Genomic DNA, 24,644 nt, shown 5'->3' on the forward strand with positions numbered 1-24,644 from the left:
CGCTTGGCAGAGCTCCCTGTGAACAAAAGTAGAGATAATTAGTGCATGGCAGCAGAGTCAAAAGCAGGAGAGAGAGCATTTACATTTGCATTGAGGGAGGGATGATGTGGCATAGGACCCTCATGAGAGTGTTTGCTGCAGACCTCACCGTTGCCACAGACACGGTCCACATCCTCACCAGTCAGTGCAATAGCACACTCCTCAAAATGAGTGAGGGGCCTAATGTGGGACACTCCACCCCTGGTCTGGGACCTCTCCCTGCTGTTGTGAGCAGATTTCTCCTGCATGAAAAGAGATGGGGAGAGTGTGAGCAGGACGCATGGCACTGCACGGAATGTTTGTATGGTGAGCGGAGCCATGGACAGGATGAGGATGTGAGCTCAATAGGATATGAGCCTGATGGAGATGTGAGGGTGTGTGTGAGAGTTAGTGGTGTTGTCCCTTGAGGTGTGAGACCCCTGTGGATGAGTGATTAGTTTGTGAGTGGGTGCATTGAGAGTGATGGGAAGAGTGAGTTACCCTGGCGGAACGGATGAGATCATTCATCCTGTTAGCAGCACTGGGTGGCTATCCTCCTTTGGATGGCATTGGCACTGACAATCACTGCCACCACCCACCATGCTGGATTGCTGCGCCTCCTGCAGCCAGAGTGGGGGTGGAGGACATCACAGCGGGCCCCCATGGTGTCCAAAAGGTGCTTGAGCGATGCATCAGTAAACCGGGGAGGGGGGTGGGGGACTGCAGTCTTTTTGCCTTTCGGCACCATGTCTTCCATGCAGCAGCCATGGGCTGGAAGCACTGAGAGATGTGCGTGCGGCTGGACTTTAAATATGGCACCCGACGTGATGAATCAGCGAGGTGATGACGTGATGGGCAAATAAGAGCCCACCTGCCATGGAAATGGCATGTTTCCCGGGATGTTATGGCGTGAAAAGCCGCTATTGTAGCCTGCTGCGTTTTACCTGCCCACTATTACACTTAGTGCAAATCTAGGACGATTCCGCTCCATAAATCTTTCCTGAGGCATGGTGCCCAAACCTGATCACAATACTCCAGATGGGGGTCTGATCAATTCTCTGTGCAATAGAAGCACCACCTCCTTACTTTTGAATAACACTCACATGAGATTGCCCAACAAGAGAGTCAGTCAGATGGCGAGCTGTGGCCTCCATGTGGCTAGTGGTGTGTCATGCATTGGTATGAAAAAGAGGGCCAGGTCACTTTCACTAGCTGAGCACCCAGAGGAAAGCTGCAATTAAAAAAAAACAAAACCTGCCCTCTTCGACAGGAAACCAATGCTGGTCTAAACAAGGCTTGGGAAGACACTGAGCAAATTACTTACCCCCACAGAAGAATCCAGAAAACAGATTTTCCGGCAGCATTGGACAGGTGGATGATGCAAATTTACCCCTGGTGGTGCTCGTGCCTGCTGCAATTAGGGGCCCTCACTGTGACTCCACAAAGAACACAATCTCGAAGTGACCATCACATTCACATCTGGTGAATTTTCAGGGTCATCAAGAAAGCTTGAAATTTATTTCTTTAAAGTTTGATATGAATTTAGCTTTGCGAAATGTTACCTTCATTAATATCATGGAACATATGTACACTGCTTTTGGCATTGTTAGTAACTTGTTAACTTATAATTTATAAAGAATTAACTAAATGGTTCAAACATGAGTTCAGACTTTCTGTGAAATTCCAAGCATTGAAAGAGTACAGATAAAGTTATCAGGAAAGTTGCAAGAACTATAATTATCCTGAAGCATATAATTTAGATATAAATTGATGTGCAATACTCAATCATTACACAGTACTCTCATGTATTTCATCTAGATCAACATTTACACTATGGCAGATGGTCTGAGTTAGATAATCAAAACTAATGAAAAACTGGGGAGAGCAAATTTATTTTGTAGTTGAAAACCATCACATACCTCTTCAGGGAGTTCGCAAAATAGATATCAAGTTCTCTTTCATGAGCACTGAACATTCTGAGTTCCATCGTGCTTCACGCAGTATTCTGTTTGGATATGTGCATGATTGTTTGGTTTAAATCAAGGTGATGACAAACAAGGAGTATGACGTATTTATCTTCAGTAAGATCATAAAAAGTCAGTTTTCTCCAATGAACAACTGCCCAATAATACTGAAATTCAGAAAAAATATGGCAAAAGAATACCGCATCCTTTTATTCAACAGCTATATTTCCTTGATAGAAACAGTTTATCACTCATAGTTGTAGCCCCCTAACATATGCATGTAGTTTATTGAAAAACGTCACTTTCATTTAGCAGATACACTTGATATAATAAGATGTGCGTAATCTTTGAGTACAAAAGTTTAAAAAATGACAAGTTTCCTGCAAAGCACAGCATATTGTTATGAAGATGTGTAATATAGAATATTAATTTATAATATCATCGGCCAGACATGCATATGTATTGAACTTTTTTGAAAAGGACGCTTTTTGCTAAGCAAAGGACATTGGCTACAGCAGCTACTAAGTTGCATTTGTGAAGGCTGCTTTTATGGAAACACTGAGTCTATAGAGCTCACAGAGAGAGGTCACGTGATCCAGCTCACGGCTGAAAGACATTGGATTTTGCAGTCAGAGACTGACACAGTCTTCTGAAACCTCTCTCACCAAAGTAGTTTGCAATTTGAAAAACCCACCAGAAGACCTCTTTGCTGCAAACTGAGAGTTCTTAAAGGAGAATTCTGAATCAACACCACTCTCTCCAGTGAGAAACCCCAAGAAAGAGCAGCCACTGTAGAAAGGGACCCTTCATCTTTAAGCAAGCCTCTGGACAATCCATGAATACTTCACAAAAACAAAAACAGAATTACCTGGAAAAACTCAGCAGGTCTGGCAGCATCGGCGGAGAAGAAAAGAGATTTCCAGCATCTGCAGTTTTTTTGTTTTTATCTCCATGAATACTTTTTCCTGACTTTACTTGTTACTTCAGCAAGCTTTTGAGATCTGACACTCAGCAGAATCCTATTTCTTTTTTGCATGCTTGGGGACAGGGGAGGGGGACATTGTGTGTGTGTTGTTTTTGCATTATTGGGTAGTTGGACACATTTGTACATTTAAACCTTTTGTTAATGATTTTTGCATCTCAGTGAGTTTAAGCAATGAACCTGGCTGGCTAAGGAACCTGGCTGGCTTATTTCTTGCATTGAGCTGTACATAGTTAAATATACTTTAAGTTAGCAATATCACCGCCCTTTTAAATTCAAGCTTTGTTATAACCAACTCAGGAATGGGACAAAGAGAGGAGCCAGTTCACCTCCGTTATACTGGTCGCAACAATATTTTGCTGAAAACATTAATAATTGTAAATTGGAGATAAGCATATTCCTAACTTCATTAGATTTATGTACAAGCATGCAGTAATCTGAGTAGATTGACTTTAACAACAGTCTGCATATAAAAGACTGCATCGGAGTGACATTCAGATTTAAATTATATCATATAACTTTGAACATATTAGTACTGAAATTGGATTTATATATCCAACTAAAACAGACTTGGAATGTTGTATTTTTCAGCAGTGATGATAATTTGTATTCATCATTTGCCAATTTGTGTAACAGTTATATGATAAAATAATAAGCTAAAGGTATCATTACAAAGCAGTTCTCAAAATAATTCATGTTCAAAACGCTACTTAAAAATTACTATCCCACTGTATAATCTGGAACGCGCAGGAAGGCAGACTAATTCATAAGAATTACTTTTATTTTTAGCAAGTACTGTCTCAGAAGAAAAAATAATAATTTCAAGCAAAATTGGTTAGACCAACCAGAAGGGAAATAAGAGGATTGCAAGTCCAGGGTGATTGTGGTGGAGAAGATACCAACTACAAGACTTTGGAGAAAAGTTGAGGTGTTGGGAAAAAGGATAATAAAGTTTGGAAAAGACATAAAAAAGAATTCTATAGGTAAAGTTGGATTGGAGATATTCCACATCTGAGATTGTGATGAGGAGATGCAAAGATGGACCTGGGGGAACAAGATGTATCAAACTTATAACAATGCCTTTTAGAGGTCAATGAATTAAAGTCTATGGTATGGTGGAATAGCAATAATGCAGATGAAGAGCTAGCCATGTAAAATTGATGGAAACAGAAACTATTTATTTGAATAGTTTCTAATAAAAAGTTATGGTGAGGGGGATTTTAAGAAGGAAGTTCCAAGAGGGTATTAGGAAGGGCTTTCACAATTTGGATGTGGCTGAAGGGAACTAGGATATGGAAGCATTGAGAAGGTGGAAGGATTTTCCAAGCAGTGCCTTGTGGAACGTGAGTTGTGGGAGGAAGGAGAAGAATCCAAGAGGACTGCCAGGTGGGATCCAAAGTCCCCAAGTGATTGAGGGGGAAGCTGAACTTTTCACCATTCGGGTGCTAAGCATGGTAGCATTTTGGGAAGTGAAACATTTGCCAGTACTGGGGTTGGCTGAGTTATGGCAGGATTGAACAGAAGTGGGATTCAAGAAAATGTGACCCTATGTCTCCCTATGTCCTGAGAATAATAATGAACTTGAAATCTATTCCAGGCTGCTTGATTTGAACTTATCGTGATGGGCATTTCTTGGTCTAAGAGTGGGTTGAGATAGTCTCAGCACTAGCATTCTATTGAGATGTTGACTTATTTAGTGTTAAGTTTGTTAAAGCATCTAGCATGCTTTTTATAAAATGTATTGATGACTGTGTGGAGGTCTTGTGGTGCAGTGGTGGCATCCCTAACTCTGCACCAGGAGCTCTGGTTCAATTCCCACTTCAGGGCTTGATAGCCATGGAAGGTACATTCATAATATGGTTAATTATCAACTTGTAAATCCTTCCAATATGCCTGACGGTAGGTGGTAAGAGTGGGAGAGTTTCCTTGTCAGCCATGCTTTTTTCTTTATTTGTTCATGGGATGTGGATGTTGCTGGCTGAGCCAGCATTTATTGCCCATCCCTAGTTGACCTTGAGAAGGTGATGGTGAGCTGCCTTCTTAAACCACTGCAACCCCTGTGGTTTAGGTACACCCACAGTGCTATTAGGAAGGGAGTTCCAGGATTTTGACTCAGCAAGAGTGGAGGAACGGTGATATATTTCCAAATAAGATGGTGTTTGGCTTGCAGGGGATATTGCAGGTGGTGGTGTTCCCATGTGTCTGCTGCCCTTGTCCTTCTAGATGGCAGTAGTCATGGGTTTGGAAGGTGCTGTCTAAGGAACCTTGGTCAGTTCCTGCAGTGCAACTTGTAGATAGCACACACTGCTATCTCTGTTCATCAGTGGTGGTGGGAGTGAATGTTTGTGGATGTGGCACCAGTAAAGCAGGCTACGTTGTCCTGGATGGTGTAGAGCTTCTTGAGTGTTGTTGGAGCTGCACTCATCCAGGCAAGTGGAGAGTATTCCATCACACTCTTGACTTGTGCTTTGTAGATGGTGGATAGGTTTTGGGGAGTCAGGAGGTGAGCTAATTTCCACAGGGTCCCTAACCTCTGACCTGCTCTTGTAGCCACAGTATTAAATGGCTAGTCCAGTTCAATTTCTAGGCAATGTTAACTCTCAGGATGTTGATATTGGGGACTCGGTGATGCTAATGCTATTGAATGTCAAGGGGCAATGGTTAGATTGTCTTTTGTTGGAGATGGTCATTGTCTGGCACTTGTGTGGCATGAATGTTACAAGACTGGATATTGTCCAGATCTTGCAGTATTTGCACATGGTCTGCTTCAGTATCTGAGGAGTTGTGAATGGTACTGAATATTGTGCAATCATCAGCAAACATCCCCACTTCTGACATTATGATGGAATGAAGGTCATTGATGAAGCAGCTGAAGATGGTTGTGCCGAGGACACTACCCTGAGGAACTCCTGCAGTGATGTCCTTGAGTTGAGATGACTGACCTCCAACAAGCACAACCATCTTCCTTTGTGCTAGGTATGACTACAACCAGTGGAGAGTTTTCTCCCTGATTCCTATTGACTCCAGTTTTGTTCGGGCCCTGTGATGCCACATTCAGTCAAATGCTACCTTGATGTCAAGGGCAGTCACTCTCACCTCACCTCTGGAGCTCAACTCTTTTGTCCGTGTTTGAACCAAGACTGTAATGAGGTTAGGAACCAAGTGGCCCTGGCAGAATCTAAACTGAGTGTCAGTGAGCAGGTTATTGCTAAGGAGGTGCCGCTTGATAACAATGTTGATGACCCCATCCATCACTTTACTGACGATCGAGAGTGCAGGGATGGGGCCGTAATTGGCCTGGTTGGATTTGTCCTGCTTTTTGTGTTCAGGACATACCTGGGCAATTTCCCACATTTTGGGGTAGATGTCAGTGTTGTAACCGTACTGGAATAGCTTGGCTAGGGGCATGGCAAGCTCTGGAACACAAGTCTTCAGTACTATTGCCAGAATCTTGTCAGGACCCATAGCCTTTACAGTATCCAATGCCTTCAGCCATTTCTTGAGATCATGTAGGGTGAATAGAAGTAGCTACAGACTGGCATCTGTGATGCTGGGGATGTCTGGAGGGGGCTGAGATGGATCACCCATTTGGCACTTCTGGCTGAAGATTCTTGCAAATGCTTCAACCTTATATTTCGCACTGATGTGCTCAGTGCCCCCACAATTGGGGATGGGGATATTTGTGGAGCCTCCTCCTCCAGTGAGTTGTTTAATTGTCCATCACCATTAACAAATGGATGTGGCAGGGCTGCAGAGCTTAGATCTGATCCATTGGTTGTGGAATCGCTTAGCTCTGTCTGTCACTTGCTGTTTATACTGTTTGACACGCAAGTAGCGCTGTGTTGTAGCTTCAACAGGTTGACACCTCATTTTTTGGTAGTCCTAGTGTTGCTCCTGGCATGCCCTCCTGCACTCTTCATTGAACCAGGGTTGATCCCCTGGCTTGGTGGTAATGGTAGAGTAAGGGGTATGCCGGGCCATGAGGTTACAGATTGTGTTTGAGTACAGTTCTGCTGATGATGATCCATAGTGCTTCACGGTTGCCCAGTTTTAAGTTGCTAAATTTGCTCAAAATCTATCCCAATTAGCACAGTGATAGTGTCACACAACACAATGGACGGTATCCTCAATGTGATGATGGGACTTAATCTCCACATGGGCTGTGCGGTGGTCACTTCTACTGATGCTGTCATGGACAGATGTATCTGTGACAGGCAGATTGGTGAGGATGAGGTCAAGCATGTTTTTCCCTCTTCTTAGTTCCCTTACTACCTGCCACAGACACAGTCTAGCAGCTGTGTCCTTTTAGGAATTGGCCAGCTCTGTCATTAGTGGTGCTACTGAGCCACTCTTGGTGATGGATATTAAGTCCATATTGCAGAAGGCAATGACAAGCCACTGCAGTGCTTTGCCATGCATAATCATGGACCAATCCAATGGGAGTCGATAGTCACCAACGCCCTGTTAGGGCATGGTACCTGAAGGATTAATGATTGCAGATGCTTTGCAGGTGAATAGCATGTGAAGGCTTGTCTCTGTGGTAGTTGACATGATCTTTGATGACTGAAGAAACCAATTCTTGATCTACAGATTCTTGAGCAGTTGGGCACAGGAGCTCCTGTTTTGGAGAAGCTTTGATATAAGCAGACTCCTTCTGTCTGTTTATCAACCTCATGTATGCCTGTTTCAAACTTTTAGATTACTTTTCTGGTTGCTCTATGCCAGATGTCCCTGTCAGTAGCCTTCTGCTCCCGCACCCATTGGTCAATATTAGCAAAAGAGAGCTGTCTTTTTCTCAGCTGGCCTTTGAAGTCTTTGCAAGTAACACCGAAGTCTCACTTACCAGAGCACAGATCACCATTAAGCATTGCTTTTGGTATTTTGGAATCCTTCATCCATGACATAAGTCCTGCCCAGCATGATTGGCATTGTAACAGAATGGGCAAGTTGGCTGTGTTGAGGATTTTATTCTTTGTGATCCATTCCTGCCATCTGATATTCATGATGAACTGAAGACAGTGTTAATCAATATACTCCAACAGTCCCAATTATTTCCTGTACAGAACCCTTGCTTCTAACTCATACAATGTTGTGGGTTGTATGTTCAGTCAGTCTCAGATCATTTCTCTCTTTATATCACACTGTGGGCAGTACTGTTTCCCAGTCCCATGTTAATCCTTGCTATGCCAAATACATTTATATTACATACAAGAGCTTAGAGATGACAACTGTTCTGTAACCTTGAGTTTTTGTAGAGATGTGTAGTGAATGGTTCTACAAGACACACTTTGAGAGGTGGCCAAAGGAGCCATGAACCTTGAACAGTCAATTGTCTATTTCCTTATTGACAGTGCATCATCTAAGGTAACACGACCTAGGTTGCTAAACTGTTGCACTGCATTGAGGTTGCTGCTGTCAATGCTGGTATGTGGTGGATTGTAATTTCCTTGGTGCCATGATTAGTCCAAAACTCCTGGCTTTTTAAGCTAATACTAGGGCTAAAAGGCATTTTCTGCTTCAGCGAGACAGTTTACAATGAGCAGCATTGCCTCCTCCATGTGTGCCCGAAGGGCTCAATTGTCAGCAAACATAAGCTCCACAATAAGATGTTCTGAGGTTTTGATGTGTGCCAGTAGTTGTCACAGGTTGAAGAGACTGCCATCCGTTTGAAAGTGGATATATATGCCCTCTGTCAAGCCTGTCTTTGTCTCTTGAAATATCACACTGAAGAAAATAGAGAAAAGGGTCAGTGTCAGGACACAGCCTTGCTTAAAACATTATGGATAGGGAGGTTGCCTGAGACGGCACCATCCTCCTTTACCTGACCTTTCTGACCTTTGTGCAGTTAACAGAGAATGGTGAAGAACCTTAGAGAGAACCCAGACCTAGATTGTATCATCCAAAGTCTGTTCCGTCTGTTTGCTTGCTACACTTCTCCTGGATCTCTCTCAGTACAAACATCAATCTTGTGCCCTACTGAGTTCGGTGGTGTGTGTGCGGGGGGTGGGGGGGGCATTTGATCAGGCAGCAGGGTGGCAGGTGGGGTTCCCGCCACTCCCTGCTTCCTCTCCAATTAGGTCCAGAGTGGGAAGGTCTGTGGATGATTATCCCTCTCCATCGCTTATTGAGGCCCTTAAGCAAACAATCAATGCCCACTTAAGGGCCTCAATCGCCACTGCTGATATTAACCCAGGGGCAGGTGGAGGGTTTGTGGCATTCATGAGAAGCAAACCATGGCATTTATTTGCCAACTCCCAGCAAGACCTTTCATTCAAAGACACTCCGTGCTTGATCGAGGGACCTGGCGTTGGGAAGGCGGCCATACTGAGAGCCACCCCTCTGCCTTTCCTGCTGACCCCCTGCGACCACCCCCACCTCGCCTGCAACCCATTGCCCTGTGAACACCCCCCCTCCCCACACCCATCACTTACCTCTAGCTTGTGCCGCTGTGCAATCCTGAGGCTTGGGTTATTGTTGTTCTGGCAGCAGCCACCGCTTCCCCAGTGGTACTGCTGTTCAAAAGAGCTGCTGGCCCCTGATTGGCTGGCAACTCTCAGCAGGCTGGATTTCCACCTTCGGGTCCTGATCCCAGGGCAAGGCCCGTTACTGTCCTATCAACTGCCTGATTGGCATATACTACCAGCAGGTCTTCCTGAAAAGAGGCGACACAGGGTTCTTGTCACTCTCCAGCTGGCAGCCAAGACCCAGTCACCAGCATTGGATTCAGCCCTAAGTTGTAGTTCCATCATTGGGTTTGAATCCACAATGACTTTCAGGGAGACTTGCTTCAGGTATTTCACAGCAAGTCCATATAGAAGCACATTGGCAAAGATTTTGCTTAATGGAAGTAATGATGCCTCTGTAATTTGATTAGTCAGATTTCTCTCCCTTGTTTCTATAGAGGGAGACAATCACTGCATCTCCAAAGGTCTGAGGCACTGTCCCTTTCTCCAAGTGTGCCAATAACAGACCTGTAAGTCTATCAAAGATCACATCTCCCTCCTATTTATGTAACTCAACTGGAATCTCGTTAATTCCTTGGGCTTTGTGTGATTATAATTGTGCTGTAGCAGTCTTGATCTATTCATGGATTGTTGGTTTATCCAGCTCACATTTCACTTCCACATGGGAGAGCTTTGTGCTGAACATTTCCTGCAGCATCTGCCACCCCATCGCCTGCCACCCCAATGTCACCTCCAGGCCCAACCTTCCCCCACTGCCCAACATCCCCCCGCACACCCAAAGGCCTGGCCAGACCTGACCAGGGACCCGAGGCCCGACACAACCCAGAGGCCCAACCCCATCCCAGCCTCCGACCCTAACTGGCCACTAACCCCCCGACATCCATACACCCCTCTGACCACCGACCTCCCCTTACCTCCGACCTCCCTGACCTTCCCGCCCCGACCTCCACCACCTCCCAACCTCTCTCACCTCTGACCCCCCCTGACCTCTGACTGCCACTCTATTGCTGAACCCCGACTCTGACCCCCTGACCTCAGATCTCCATCCCCCTACCCCTAAATCCTACCTTAGACACTTACCTCCTTCCTGGCCTGTCAAGGACCTTTAAACTTCAATGGGCCTTATTGCTGTAAAAAGGAGGTGTGGCCTCCTTCCCTTTGACTCAGTTGCACTTTGACAGTAGGCCCTGGGGACACACTGCATTGCTTGGGTCTTGCCCAGCCTGGGTCAGAAGGTCCGGCGAGACAGGCTGGGAAAAATATACCACTAAAAAATTGGGCACAGGGTGGCAATCCAACGCTAATTAGCACTCTGAGGGAGTTCAGGCCCATTGACCCAAATCTTCTGATATGGGTGAGGCCTCTGACTCAACTTACATAGCTGATGCACCTCGGGGTCCTGAGCATGGCACAACTGAGGTACGTACGCGGGAAGGTAAAAGGTCTGACTGCTGATTTTACCCTGCCAGGACCGCTCTGTGTTCCCAGCGACAGTGGAATCAGATAGCCAGAGCCGCGGAGACTCTGTTTGCATCACACATACCCTGATCTTTACACAGATTTATTTAGAGCTTTTCATAGCAGGTATAAAACCAACGTAACTCTAAGTAAATCAGCTTGAATGTCAAAGCACTCCAGAGCCCACAGTACTGTTCAGCCCTCCATCTCAGCAATGCTTACTCCCCTCCCCCAAAACTGCCTGACCTGGCAATTTTCACTACCTGCCTCCCAACAATGCTAGCCACCCTCCACACACTGGACAGTGCTCACCCTCTCCCACAACCTGGATATTGCTCACTCCCTCCTGTATTCCAGACAGCGCTCCCCACAACCCCCACCCCCAAATGCACACTCTGGATAGTGCTCACTTGCTCCTGCACCCTGGATTGTGCTCAGCCCCAACCCTCCAAATAGCGCTCAACCCCAGCCAGTGCTTAGCTCACTCCCAGCTTTCTAGTGGCCCCTAGACAGTGCTCACCCCCTCCCACACTCCCTCTCCCAACTCACTGTCTGGAATTCCTAGCTTCTGTCCACCCGATGGTGAAAGAGCCAGCATTGGTGGGGATTGTGGGGGCATGACATATTAGGGTGAGGGAGGGTGAGGTTTTGGTTGAGCATGTTCATGGGGAGAATATTCTCCCCATCAGGGCGGGGTTGGGGGAGCAGGCACGGTTGGGCACATAGCTGATCACCACCCGCTATTGGCTGCACGCCACTATTGTACATGGGTGGGCCAATTAAAGCATGCCCATGAAAGAGCCCAGAAATCTCCCTGAGGCACAGAGCTGCCCCAAGGAGATTAGTTTGATACTGGAAAATTTTAATAAAGAAAAAGAAAGTCTAAGACATGTCCCCTCATGTGACAGTGTCACAGGAACTGGGACATGTCAATGAATTTTATTAAAAACTTTTATCAAACTTTAAAAACCTAGATCCTGCCCATGGATGAGGTTTCATGATAAATACGAAGGCCGCCTGGGCTCTTCATCTGCCCGCCAACCTTAAGGTTGAACGGGCAGCTCAGTTAATTAGCTTAATTGGTGTTTAAATGGCCTTAATCAGCCTTTGACAGTTCGGCAGGTGCGCAGCCGATTCCTGTGTATGCCCACCAAACCCAAGATCTGAATGACGCGTGGTGATGTCGGAACGCAAGCCCGACATCGCAGTGCGTTATTTTACGCATTGGCAACCTGAAAATTCTGGCCCGTGTTTTTGTTGGTGAGGATGTGGTGAGGGGAGGTGAACATTGTGGGGGTGAGAAATGGGGAGGTGAATGCCATCGGGGGATGAGGAAGTGGGATGAAAGTTGTCAAGGGGTGAGAGAGAGTGGTGAACAATTTCAGGGGTGAGAGAGGGGGGTGAACATTGTTGGGCAGTGAGGGAGCTGGGTGAACATTGTCAAGCAGTGAGGGAGCTTAGCACTGTCAGTGAGGGGGTCTTGAGCAGTGTTGGGGTTGACAGCTCCTTTTAAAACAATGTAAGTCAATGAACTGAAGACAGACATCAAGGGGCTTTTCTTCAGTTCATGTTTGTCCCAGCATCCCTGCTGGAGCTAGCATTGGAAGGTGCAAAGCCTTCAGCATAAAATGTTACATGGGCAGATTAAATCACAGGCAGCATGGAACACAACCTCTCTGATGCTGACCAGAAGACCTGGGCCAATGTTATACATGCTATATCTCAAAGCTATCCAGAGCCGACACACCAGTTTATATGTGTGCAATAGGAATTTATTTACAGGGCTTTAAAATGTCTGCTCTCTTATGCTTCACACTTTGTTCACTTTTCTCTGAGTCCTCACCCGGGCTTAACTAATCAAGCACAGTGAGCATCAATGTTATTCAGATTCACAGAATCAAACACAGAAGAATTGAACAATTGAACACTGCACTCATATCCCTCTAAATTAGGCCAAATACTTCTGCTGAAGACCTCAGTCTCTGCCAATGCCTAGGGTGGGAAACTTTCTGCCATACTCTGAGGCACTGCTATCTCTTTAAAATTCCTTTCTGCCTCTTCTGGTGCAGCAGCGATGCCCATCTGCAGCACCAGCAGGATTTCCTTCCTCACAATGACAAAATCCCCCTTGATGGCAGGAAACCCACCAGAAGCCTGTGAGCATGCAGGTTAAACCCCAAGTCAGCAAAACAGGTTGGATATTGGGGCAGATCCAAAAGGTCAGGCAGAACTCTGCCTCAAAGAGAAATTTTATTCTTAAATTTTATCCATGAAATTATACTAAACCTTCTTCTGAAATATTTCCTGTTGTGCACAACCATTGCTAAAGATAAAATGCCAGGGTAGCACAGTTAAAATTATTTATGTCAAAATTGGTTTCAATTTTTGAATGCCAACATATTTTTCAACATTTTTATATGTATTGTTATGATTAAAATTCAAGTTGCGTTTTTTTTTGAACAGTACATTTTAACTTCCTCAGTACAGCAGAATGTCGATTAAAGTATTACATTTGCATTAGTGGAGATATTATCATTCCTCTCCCATCTACTTCATTTAATGGTGGGAACTTTTATCATTTGGGGACAGGCAGCTTCTCATTATTAAATTAGTGGAATTGCTTTCTTTTCTCCAGAAATACTTTCATACTTCTTGACAGAATTCCCTGCTGACTGAAGCATTGCCATATCTCAACTTGCATATGTTGGTTTTACAAATTTTACATTAGTCTGATTCAGATTTTGAAGAATTCCTCTTCATTAACCATGAAACATTTTTAGAAGATCAAGCCATTTTCTTTTCTCTCGCATTCCCAGGCTTCTGACACATGGTCCAGGATTGTGATAACCACACACTGGTTGGATTTTAAATTCCAGGATCGGGACCCCACAATCACACCATTTCCGGGACCCAACAGTGCATCGCATTAGCAACACTCATGCACTGCGAATTCAACTGAAAATGTATTTCATTGGCCCAGAGTCATGTTCACTATCCAATTAGCAACAGTGGGCGCAGGAAGGATGCGGGACAGGGGAAGCAGTGGGCCCAATTCAAAGGGCAACTGGTGGCCATTGGTGTTATTACTGTTTGTTTCAGTAATGGAAGGAGGAGCTGAGCAGAGGGCAGTGGGTAATGAGGATCCCCATGGCATGGTATCATTCTTTAGATTCCTTACTTGAAGTGCTGCTGGAAGGGGTGACATCCCAATGAAATATCATGTTTCTTGCCGGGGCACAAGAAGACATGGCTGGAGATGGTTCCTGAGGTCAGCAGAGGAGAAGTGGTAAGGAGGAACTGGATTCAGTGCAAAAAACATTTAATTAACTTCTTAAGTCTGGCAAGGTGCCCCCATGCCAAGCTATGGCATTTCCCTGTTCATTTACCCACTACATACTAAATAGACACAATTAACCGTGCTGCAGCTGTGAGACATGCATAAAAGACTTTAACAAAATAGACATTCATTGATAACTTTCCACTTTCTTAAAAAAAATTCCTTTTTACTAAAGCCCAATAAAAGTGTCAATCATTCAGACCTTTTAAAGTATGAATAGCAGAAACAAGGCAAAAAAATCTTAACATCTCTAGATTAAGGGAATACATGGTAATTCTTCATATGCAACAAGTTGTCAAGCCTCTTAATCTTGTGTAAGTAAGCATTGTGAAATTGAAGCATAGATTAAAAAGCCAAAGCTGTCAATTAAGCAATGTTTTCTTTGGGGCTCAGGTGTTTCAGTACTCTAGTGGATGTCTGGGCTCTCAGTTTAGCATACATAATGAAACTTGGTAAAGAGCCCAGAAATCCATTAGTCTGTTGAAACACCTGAGCCCCTGAGCCCCAGAGAAAACATTGCTTGAAGACATCTGCCTCTCTGATCTATGCTGTCGATTACATAATGTTTCTTTATTCAAGATGAAAAGGTTTCAAGTGCTTGAAGTTTCCGCTATATCAGAGTTCACAACACAAATTAAGAGCTCATGGAGTAGGGGTAACATATTAGCATGGAGAGAGGATTGGCTAGCTAACAAAAAACAGAGTAGGTATAAATGGGTCATTTTCAAATTGGCAATGTGTAATAAGTGACCAGGATCAGCATCATCTATATCAATGATTTGGATAAAAGGACCAAATGTATGGTTTTTAAATTTGCTGATGACACAAGGATAACTAGGAAAGTAAATTGTGAGGAGGACATAAGGAGTCTGCAAGGGGATATAAATAGGTCAAGTGAGTTGGCAAAAATTGGCAGATGGAGTATAATGTGGGAAAATATGAACTTACCCATTTTGGAAGGAAGAATGGAAAAGCAGCATTTTATTTAAATGAGGAGAGTTTGCAGAGCTCTGAGGTACAGAGAGATCTGGGTGTCCTAGTACATGAATCACAAAGAGTTAGTATGCAGGTACAACAAGTGATTAGGAAGGCAAATGCAATGTTGTTCTTTCTTGCAAGGGGAATGGAATATAAAATTAGGGGTATTTTGTTACAGTGGTATAGGACATTGGTGGGACCATATCCTAGAGCACTATATACAGTTTTGGTCCTTTTAAAGAAAGGATAGAATTGCATTAGAAGCAGTTCTGAGATGGTTCATTCAACTGATTCCTGTAATGAGGAGGTTATCCTTTGAGGAAAGGTTGGACAGGTTGGGCCTGTATCCATTGGAGATCAGACAAATGAGAGGCGATCTTATTGAAAGACCCTGAGGGGACTTGACAGGGTGGATGCTGAAAGAATGTTTCCAATTGTGGGAGAGACTATAACTAGGGGACACCGTTTAAAAATAAGGGGTATCCCAGACATAAAGAGAATTTTTTTTTCTCTCAGAGGGTCATGGGTCTGTGGAGTTCTTTTCCCCAGAAAGTGGGGCACAGGATCATTGAATATCTTTAAGGCTGAATTAGATAGATCCTTGATTGACAAGGAATCAAAGGGTATAGGAGGCAGGAAGGGAAGTGGAGTTGAGACCACAATCAGGTCAGCAATGATCTTACTGAATGGCAGAGCAGTTCTGAGGGACCGACTGGCCTACCCCAGCTTTTAATTCGTACGTTTGTGTTGACACTTTGAAGGGCTTGGATGATTGACACTTTTATTGGTCTGTAGTAAAAATAAAGGTGGAATTTTCTGTTCCCGCTGTCGGCTGGCGTGATAGGTGGCGTGAGCGGACAATATGGCATGATCGGTTTCATGACGACAGGCAGGCAGGTTGCAATTGTCTGCTACAGATCTTCAATGGTGGGCTGCGTTTCCCGCCATCGGTCATCAGGAACCTCATTATAATAAATCAGCATATCATTATCAGGCCATCCCACCAGGCTCTTGCACCCCCACTGGATTGTCCGTCCACGTTGGCGGGAAAGCACGCCGATGTGTTTCACAACAGCACAGAGGTGACGGGCACTTGGCCTTCATTTTGGGTGAACTAGAGACAAGTGCACATTCTGCAGAGCTTGCCAGGGTTGCCTGTTGCTATGCAGGCTTCAGCAGCTCTGGGGGCTCAGGGTAAGTGCCGCCCTGCCTTGGAGGAGGCTTTTGAGGGTGAGGGGGAGCGGGAGGCAAGTTTAGCCTTGCCGTTGAGGCGACTGGTGGTGGATGGGGAGTGGTGGCTGAGGGCAGCCCTACCTCTGAGGCAACTGTCGCAGAGAGTGGGGGGCAAGGGCAGCCCTGCCGTTGAATATAGTGCACAAGCATTTGGGGTGGGGGGTCGGGAGGGCGAGGGAAGTGGCCATGCATTCGGGAAGCCTATATAGAGTGACCATTCCTCTGCAATTCAGACAGTTCAGGCACAGTCACAATGATATGATTGGGGTTGGGCTCCTAGCTTATCTGCCCACTCAAGCAACAAGGGGCATCAAAGTGCCACCAATCTCTCCAGAGCTCCCCCTTGTGCATCTCTCCCTGACACCTCCCCCACCCCCTGGCACAGACTGCAAATTCATGAGCGCTTTGGTGGACTGCAGAGCAGTTGGACTGCACACGTTGTACAATCTCCTTGCTGAAGCTGGCCATGCAGCAGTCACTGTTGGAGGCACTCACAGCCTCTTGAAATGTCAGTATCCTAGTTTGGACCATTCTCCCCCATGGTTAAAGCTAACAGGGCAAACATTGCAGCGCATTAACCTCTAGCCATCCAAACGGTTGCCAGCACTCTCCCGGAAGTGTTAAGGGGCAGTCACACTTAACAAGGGCAGATGCTTAATACACCCATGCTAACCACGTGTTTCCCTCTTTCACCCTGCAGGAGGACTACATCAGGATCATGGAGCCTGTTGAACTGGCTATGTACCTGATGGCCTACAGAGTGCGAAGAAGAGTGAGGAGAAAGCGACTGAAGCTCCTGGCTGTGCAGAAGCAGGAGCAGTAACCTCAGGAAGAAGGGATGGCTGTGGCTCCCGCACATGCCACCCAAGAGCCACAGTGAGCCATTGCTGGTCAGCACCTAGTGACACCCAGGGCCTATAGACGCCACCTTTCATTCTTGCAGATGACCAAGTACCAGTGATGCCGAAGACTGCGAATGTCTAGGGAACTGGTCGCTCACATCTGCCAGATACTGCAGGGTTTGGTGCCATGGGGACATGGAGGGTATCCACTGCCAGACTTTAGAAGCATCTGATGTTTTGTCCGCCTTCAGCACCTGAGTCCTTCAGGAGCTGGAGCACAGCATCAGTGGTCACAGATGCTGGTGTGATGGGGGTCAGGCCCTCCTTAAAGGTGCTGGGAGCACACAGAGACAATGAGAGAACTCTGTAGTGCCTGCCCACAACATTCTGGCAGCAATGACCAGCACCGTCGAGGTGCAGGCATCATTGATGTCTCCAGGGAGTGTGAGGCTGGACCATCACTGTGGTCTGAAGGCTGCACAGAGCACAGGGAAAGGCCCTGGACTGAGACACCTGCCTTTAGCTTGTGCAGAAAGGTTTCATAACTGAGTGACACGAACACTGCTCAGCAGAACAAGGAGCCAGAGGCAGGGAGACATTGTTGGGAATTTGTTGATAATAGTGAACAGTATGAACAAGCGATTAACACCCTGTGCCCAGGCTGTGCAACTAATTCTCCTTAAGTGCCCTAACCCTGTCACCACCTCTTGGTGCTCCCCAGACATTCACAGCGAAGGTGGAGGCAGCCTGCTGACTGTGGGTGATGTCTTTGGCGGGCGTTCTCTGGAGGGCCGAGACTTGAAGGCTCTGGCCTGCTTTCAGGGCCCTGCTGTGTGGCAATGGCACCCTCCTCGGCCAGTGGAGGTGGAGCTGCTGAGGTCACATGAAGAGGGGAGTCGGATGAGTTTGACACTCTCTGAGTCACCTGGATGGATGGGCCTGGAGTGTGCACTTGCAGATCCTCCTTGCTATGGGTGCCTGGGGACCCCAGGCTAACTCTGTGAGGAACAGGGGTAGCTGGAATGAGATGATCTGCCCAGCACCCCTCTCATGTACACACTGTTGGAGGTCAACTATGGCATCAGTGATGGAGTTAAGCCCATGCTGCAGTGCAGGACCGATGTCCTAGACCAAGGTCTCAATGGTGGCCGCCACCCTACAAGTGTCGACCTTGATGCGTTGATGTGCCGGCGCTATCACATCAGACTGAAGGCGGATGGACTCCTCCATCGTGCCTTGCAATCTGAGGAGTGCAGCGGGCATCCCTTTCTTGTTCCCGAGCTCGCCTTTGCAGCTCCAGCAACTGTGACATACCAAGTCCAGAGGCTCATCATCTGACTCGGACTCAGCAAATTTCTGGCCTCCAGCTGTCCTTCAAGTGCCAGACATCTGGAAAGTCCCTGCCACCGCCTGCATTGGTTCAGACAGTGCGATGTGCTCATCAGATTCACAATCATTCCTGGGCCTACTCTAAAGTTAAGTCCCAACGAGTTGTGTGTCTCCACGCTGGTGGAGAGTGTGGGTGAGCACAGTGATGGGACTTCAGGGAGAGTGCCTCCAGATTCCTCTTCAGAGGTTTCTTCTGGGCTTGATTGGAAGCCCTGGGTCATGGACTCTTTGGCAGATGTGCCTGTGAAAGCAAGGGGAGATAGTTAGTGCATGGCAGTGGCCTGTCAAAGAGGACACATCACGCACAGCATGGTTGTCTGATGGATGTTACACTGCTGGATCCTCACTTGGTAGAGCAGCGCTGACCTCACCATCAGCAAAGGACTGGTCCAGATCCTCACCAGCCAGCTGGATGGCTCTGTTTTCGAAGTCCGTGGTGACCTTGATTTGGGCATTCCGCCACCGGTCTGTGACCTCTCTCTCTTGCTCTGCCAACTTGTCCTGCATGAACAGAGATGGAGAAAGTGTTAGTAGGGCGTCTGCCGGGCCAGATGATAAATGTGCCTGGCCTGTGCGGGTGGTGAGTGGTCCCATGGACAGGATGAGGAAAATGACGATGATTGTGAGAGAGTGAATGGTGATGTCCCTTGAACTGGCAGTGAGTGAGGGCCCTGTGGATGTGTGATGGGTTTGTGAGTGTGTGAGTTGAGTGATGAGGTAAGTGACTTACCCAAGCGGAACAAAGGAGACCATTCATCCCCTTGCAGCACTGGGTGGCTGTCCTCTTCTGAAGAGCGTTGGCGCTGACCACCGCTGCCACCGCCCCCCAAGCTTGGTTGGTCAAGCTGCTGCCCATCCTGCAGCCAGAATGGGGGTAGAGGACATCCTGGTAGGCCTCCACGGCATCCAGCAGTCACTCAAGGGACCCATCATTACACCAGGGGGCTGTAGTCTTATTGCTTTTGAGGGCCATGTCTCCTGGGCAGCAGTGGTGAGCTGGAAACAATGAGGTCTGTGCTTGCGGTTGGCCTTTAAACATGGCGCTGGGTGTGATGCAACAGTGGGTTGATGGCGGGTGGGTGAAAGAGGACCCCGCCCACCATGGAAACGGCATGCTTCCAGGGAGTGCATTAATAATGTGGCTGGTTTGGGACGATATGGCGTGAAAACCCACCATCACCGTTGGCAGGTTTTACTCGCCACTACTGCACTTAGTGTAAACTTGGGAAAATTCCGCCATAACTTCCAATTTCTTATAAAAATAAACTTATCAATTAATTACTTTTTTTAAAAGCATTTTTTACACATTCTATTGTCACTATAGGGTTCATTGCTTTTATATAATGTTTAGTAGGGGAATGGACACAGAAGTGCCCTAGGGGAGCATGAGGGGCCATCAGGGTTGTTTGAGGGGGCATAGTTTTGCATGGAGGTGCGTGAGGAGGACATTTTGAACTTAACTTTTAAAAGCATCCCTCATGCAGAGTATGGTTCACATATGGTCCTTGAAAGTGCCATGAACCATGATTGTTTGAAAAGTTTGCCCAACTCCTTGAAAATTATGGAGGACTAGAACATGCCTATCCCCACAATGGAGCCAACCATTTTTGGAGTGCAGAGTGTGGGCTTCTGATCCAAACCAGCCCACACCCTTAAAAGGCACTCTGAAAATTGGAAACACATGGCCAGTTGCAGAGGGGGAGGATTGATATGCCACCAACAAGTTTGAGAGGATTCGGTGGAGGGAGACATCTCGGAGCCTGCACTGTCACATCTTTCTTGCATACCTTTCATCAGCACAAACACTCACATCTTAGTGGGCCTTGTGCAGTATTTGAAATGGTGGCAGAAAGTGAAGCCCATCTCACTTCAGAGCAGGAGGAGATGGAAGAGACAGAGTCAGCAGTGGCCAGACCCCCTTGGAAGATGGAGGGCAGATGCAGCCCTGCTCAGCAGGGTGGAGATGCAGAGCCTCAGGAGAAATGAAATGGGTAGCTGTACCTGGAGAATCACCATGAGATGTGTGCCACATGCCTGAGTTACCCTGAGGCACTGCAGAGCCATGGAATGAGAATGGAGGGGTCCATTCATCTCATTCACTCAACCATGTCTCAGTGCGCACAAACTCCAGCATTGAGAGAATCGATACCCTCATGGAGAGCCATATGTGGCATCACTGTGAGTGGATGCTGGAGCAGTGCACTGATGTGCACAGGTCTCAGTCTGTAGCTTTGACGGATAAGTGGTGCAAATGGTGCAAAGGAGCATGGAGCAGAGGCAGCAGCCCCACATGGCTCTTCCCCAAGCAATCTAGGATCTCATGAAAGAGTTGGGAAGGTGATAGATGGTGATGAGAGGGTGAACTCTAATGGGGTCCATCAAGATCATCCACCTCCATGGCCCCTCTGTTGGAGGAAGCATGTGCAGAATTCTGCCTTGTGAACAGAGGTTACTCCTGCAGTGATGCCAGTACAGCAATCTTGAAGGTGGCCACTCACTATGAGGCCTTGCTGGAGAGCCACTGAGAGAGCAGAGGACCACCACAATGCATGAGATCCTTGAGGAAGTATAGTAGTGAGTGCCACTGGTCAAAGCACCTACAGCTTACCTTCGTGAGACCAATGGCCTGCTCAATGATGGGCTTTGCGTGAAGGTGGCTTTGGTTGTCGCATCTCTCAATCTCTATGGGAGAGTTAGGCACTGAAGTTATCAGCCATCTCATCAAGGAATGAGTCTTATCAACTAACAGCTATCCCAGGGGTCATGAAAAGTCACTGGCAACCAGGATTAAGGAAAATCCCAAGGCCTTTTATACATATGTATAAAGCAAGAGGGTAGCCAGGGAAAGGGTAGGCCCACTCAGGGACAGAGGTCGGAATCTGTGTGTGGAGCCAGAAAAAATGGGAGAGATACTAAATTAATACTTCTCATCAGTATTCACCAAGAGAAGGACTTAGGTGTCGGTTTGTCTAGGGAAGAGTGTGTAGATAGCCTGGATCATCTTGAGATCAAAAAAGAGGAGGTGTTAGGCGTCATGAAGAATATTAAGGTGGATATGTCCCTAGGGCCAGATGGGATCTACCCCAGAGTACTGAGGGATGCAAGGGAGGAGATTGCTGGGGCCTTGACAGAAATCTTTGTATCCTCACTGGCTACGGGTGAGGTCCCAGAGGACTGGAGAATGGCCAATGTTGTTCCATTGTTTAAGAAGGGTAGCAGGGATAATCCAGAAAATTACAGGCCGGTGAGTCTTACATCAGTGGTAGGGAAATTATTGGAGAAGATTCTTTGTGACAGGATTTACTACCATTTGGAAGCAAATGGGCATATTAGTGAGAGGCAGCATGGTTTTGTGAAGGGGAGGTCGTGTCTCACTAACTTGATCGAGTTTTTCGAGGAAGTGACAAATATGATCGATGATGGAAGGTAAGTGGATGTTGTATACATGGATTTCAGTAAGGCCTTTGACAAGGTCCCTCATGACAGACTGGTACAGAAGGTAAAGTCGCACAGGATCAGAGGTGAGCTGGCAAGTTGGATACACAATTGGCTTGGTCATAGAAGACAGAGGGTAGCAGTGGAAGGGTGCTTTTCTGAATGGAGAGCTGTGACTAGTGGAGTTCCGCAGAGATCAGTGCTGGGACCTTTGCTGTTTGTAATATACATAAATGATTTGGCGGAAAATGTAACTGGGCTAAGTTTGCAGATGACACTAAGTTTGGAGGAGTTGCAGATAGTGAAGAGGATTGTCAAAGGATACAACGGGATATAGATCGGGTGGAGAGTTGGGCAGAGAAATGGGAGATGCAGCTTAATCCGGACAAATGCGAGGTAATGCATTTTGGAAGGTCTAATACAGGCAGGAATTATACAGTAAATGGCAGAACCCTTAAGTGCATCGCCGGGCAGAGGGATCTGGGTGTACAGGTCCACAGGTCACTGAAAGTGGCAACACAGGTGGATAAGGTAGTCAGGAAGGCATGCTTGCTTTCATTGGCAGGGGTGTTGAGTATAAAAGCTGGGAAGTCATGCTGCAGCTGTATAGAACCTTGGTTAGGCCACACTTGGAATATTGTGTGCAATTCTGGTCGCCACATTACCAGAAGAATATGGAGGCATTGGAGAGGATGCAGAGGAGGTTTACCAAGATGCTGCCTGGTTCGGAGGTTATTAGCTATGAGGAGAGGTTGGAGAAACTCGGATTGTTCTCACTAGACCGACGGAGATTGAGGGGTGACTTGATAGAAGTTTACAAAATTATGAGTGGCATGGACAGAGTAGATCATCAGAAGCTTTTTCCCAGGGTGGAAGAGTCAATTACTAGGGGACATAGATTTAAGGTGAGAGAAGAAAACTATAGAGGTGATGTGCGGGGCAAGTTTTTTACGCAGAGGGTAGTGAGTGTCTGGAATTCGCTGCCTGAGGAGGTGGGGGCAACAGGTACGATAGTGGTGTTTAAGAGGCAGCTTGACAAATACATGAAAGGATGGGAATAGAGGGATACAGACCCCGGAAGTGCAAAATGTTTTAGTTGATGGGCAATATGATCAGCGTAGGTTTGTAGGGCCGAAGGGCCTGTTCCTGTGCTGTACTTTTCTTTGTTCTTTGTTCTTTAATTTCCGATGGTTCCATGAAGATCACCGGCATGTACAACAGCCAAAGGATGAAGGTGTCACAGGATCTTCAGGATATTACAGATAATTCTCCTGATGTTATTGCTGATTGCCTCTGAATGAGGATCTTCTCTAAGCCTTCCCTCAATTATGGTGCCTTTTGCTGCTGTCCTGATTTGCTCTGTGCTGTGCTAATGCTTCCTTTTCCCTGTCAAAGTTGAGACCCTGCATGGATCCCATTCCTTAATTAGAAAATTCCAAACTGGCCCTTAACAAGCTGACAACAATCTCGGCCCTTTGGCTAAGATCAAGTGTAGCATCTGTTCTTAACAGTTTAATATCTGATGCGTCCCCTACTTGGGGGCCAAATATTAAATTGATTTTTGGTACAAGGAGATGGAACAGGGGCTTGTCCCTTCCACTCCACGCATCAACCTGGTATCTGCGGTGTCTCCAGGGAAATAAAGAAAAATAAAACACCCTTAATCAGCCATTTGGGCAGGTTGCCTCTCCCTGCTCTCCTCAGAGCCTTTTAAAATTTCAGATGGTTTAGCATCGGGAAACCAGCACATCGACTCAAGAGACAGGTTTAAACATCTGCCTGCCTCCATCCATGCCCTCGCATTTAAGCAAAAATCCCAGCTATTGTACTTGAGTGTTTTAGAAGTTCCTTTTAGTTTTCAGTCAAAGTTTAACTAGGTTTCATTTAAACATCAAAAGATTACAAATTTGTTCTCTGAAGTTCATATCATATTTGCTGATGTATCACTTGGCTTAATGGTAATGCTCCTGCCTCTGAATTAGAGGTTATGAGTTCACAAGTCCCACTCTAGGGACGGAATTTCCTGTGCCTGCTGGTGTTGGGCATGTTCAACGGCATAAGTGGACAATATGGCGAAAAGGCCAAAAATCAGTTTCACGATGTTGTCCCCTCTTCCTGTCAATGGCGGACCGAATTTCCCATCGGTGAACATCAGGAACCTCCATAAGACCATAAGACGTAAGAGCAGAAGTAGGTCATTCAGCCCATCGAGTCTGCTCCGCCGTTCAATGTGATCATGGCTGATCTGAAAATCCTCAATTCCACTTTCCTGCCTTTTCCCCACAACCCTTGATTCCCTTACTGATTAAAAATCTGTCTATCTCAGCCTTGAATATATTAACAACCCAGCCTCTACAGCCCTCTGCAGTAAAGAATTCCACAGATTCACTATCCTCTGAGAGAAGGAATTCCTCCTCATCTCTGTCTTAAATGGGCAGCCCTTTACTCTGAGATTATGCCCTCTAATCCTAGACTCTCCCACAAAGGGAAACAACTTCTCAGCATTTACCTGTCAAGCCCCCTATGAATCTTATATGTTTCAGT

General features: G+C 46.4%; 1 non-coding gene across 1 annotated transcript; it reads left to right on the top strand.

Moving 5' to 3' along the window:
- The first annotated feature begins 23,558 nt into the window (after positions 1 to 23,558).
- Positions 23,559 to 23,753, top strand: LOC121275579. Its single transcript, XR_005942523.1, has one exon. It is a non-coding gene; the product is annotated as a U2 spliceosomal RNA (small nuclear RNA).
- Positions 23,754 to 24,644: the final 891 nt, after the last annotated feature.

Source organism: Carcharodon carcharias, chromosome 2, assembly GCF_017639515.1.
Source record: "Carcharodon carcharias isolate sCarCar2 chromosome 2, sCarCar2.pri, whole genome shotgun sequence".
In the NCBI taxonomy this organism is placed as follows: Eukaryota; Metazoa; Chordata; class Chondrichthyes; order Lamniformes; family Lamnidae; genus Carcharodon; species Carcharodon carcharias.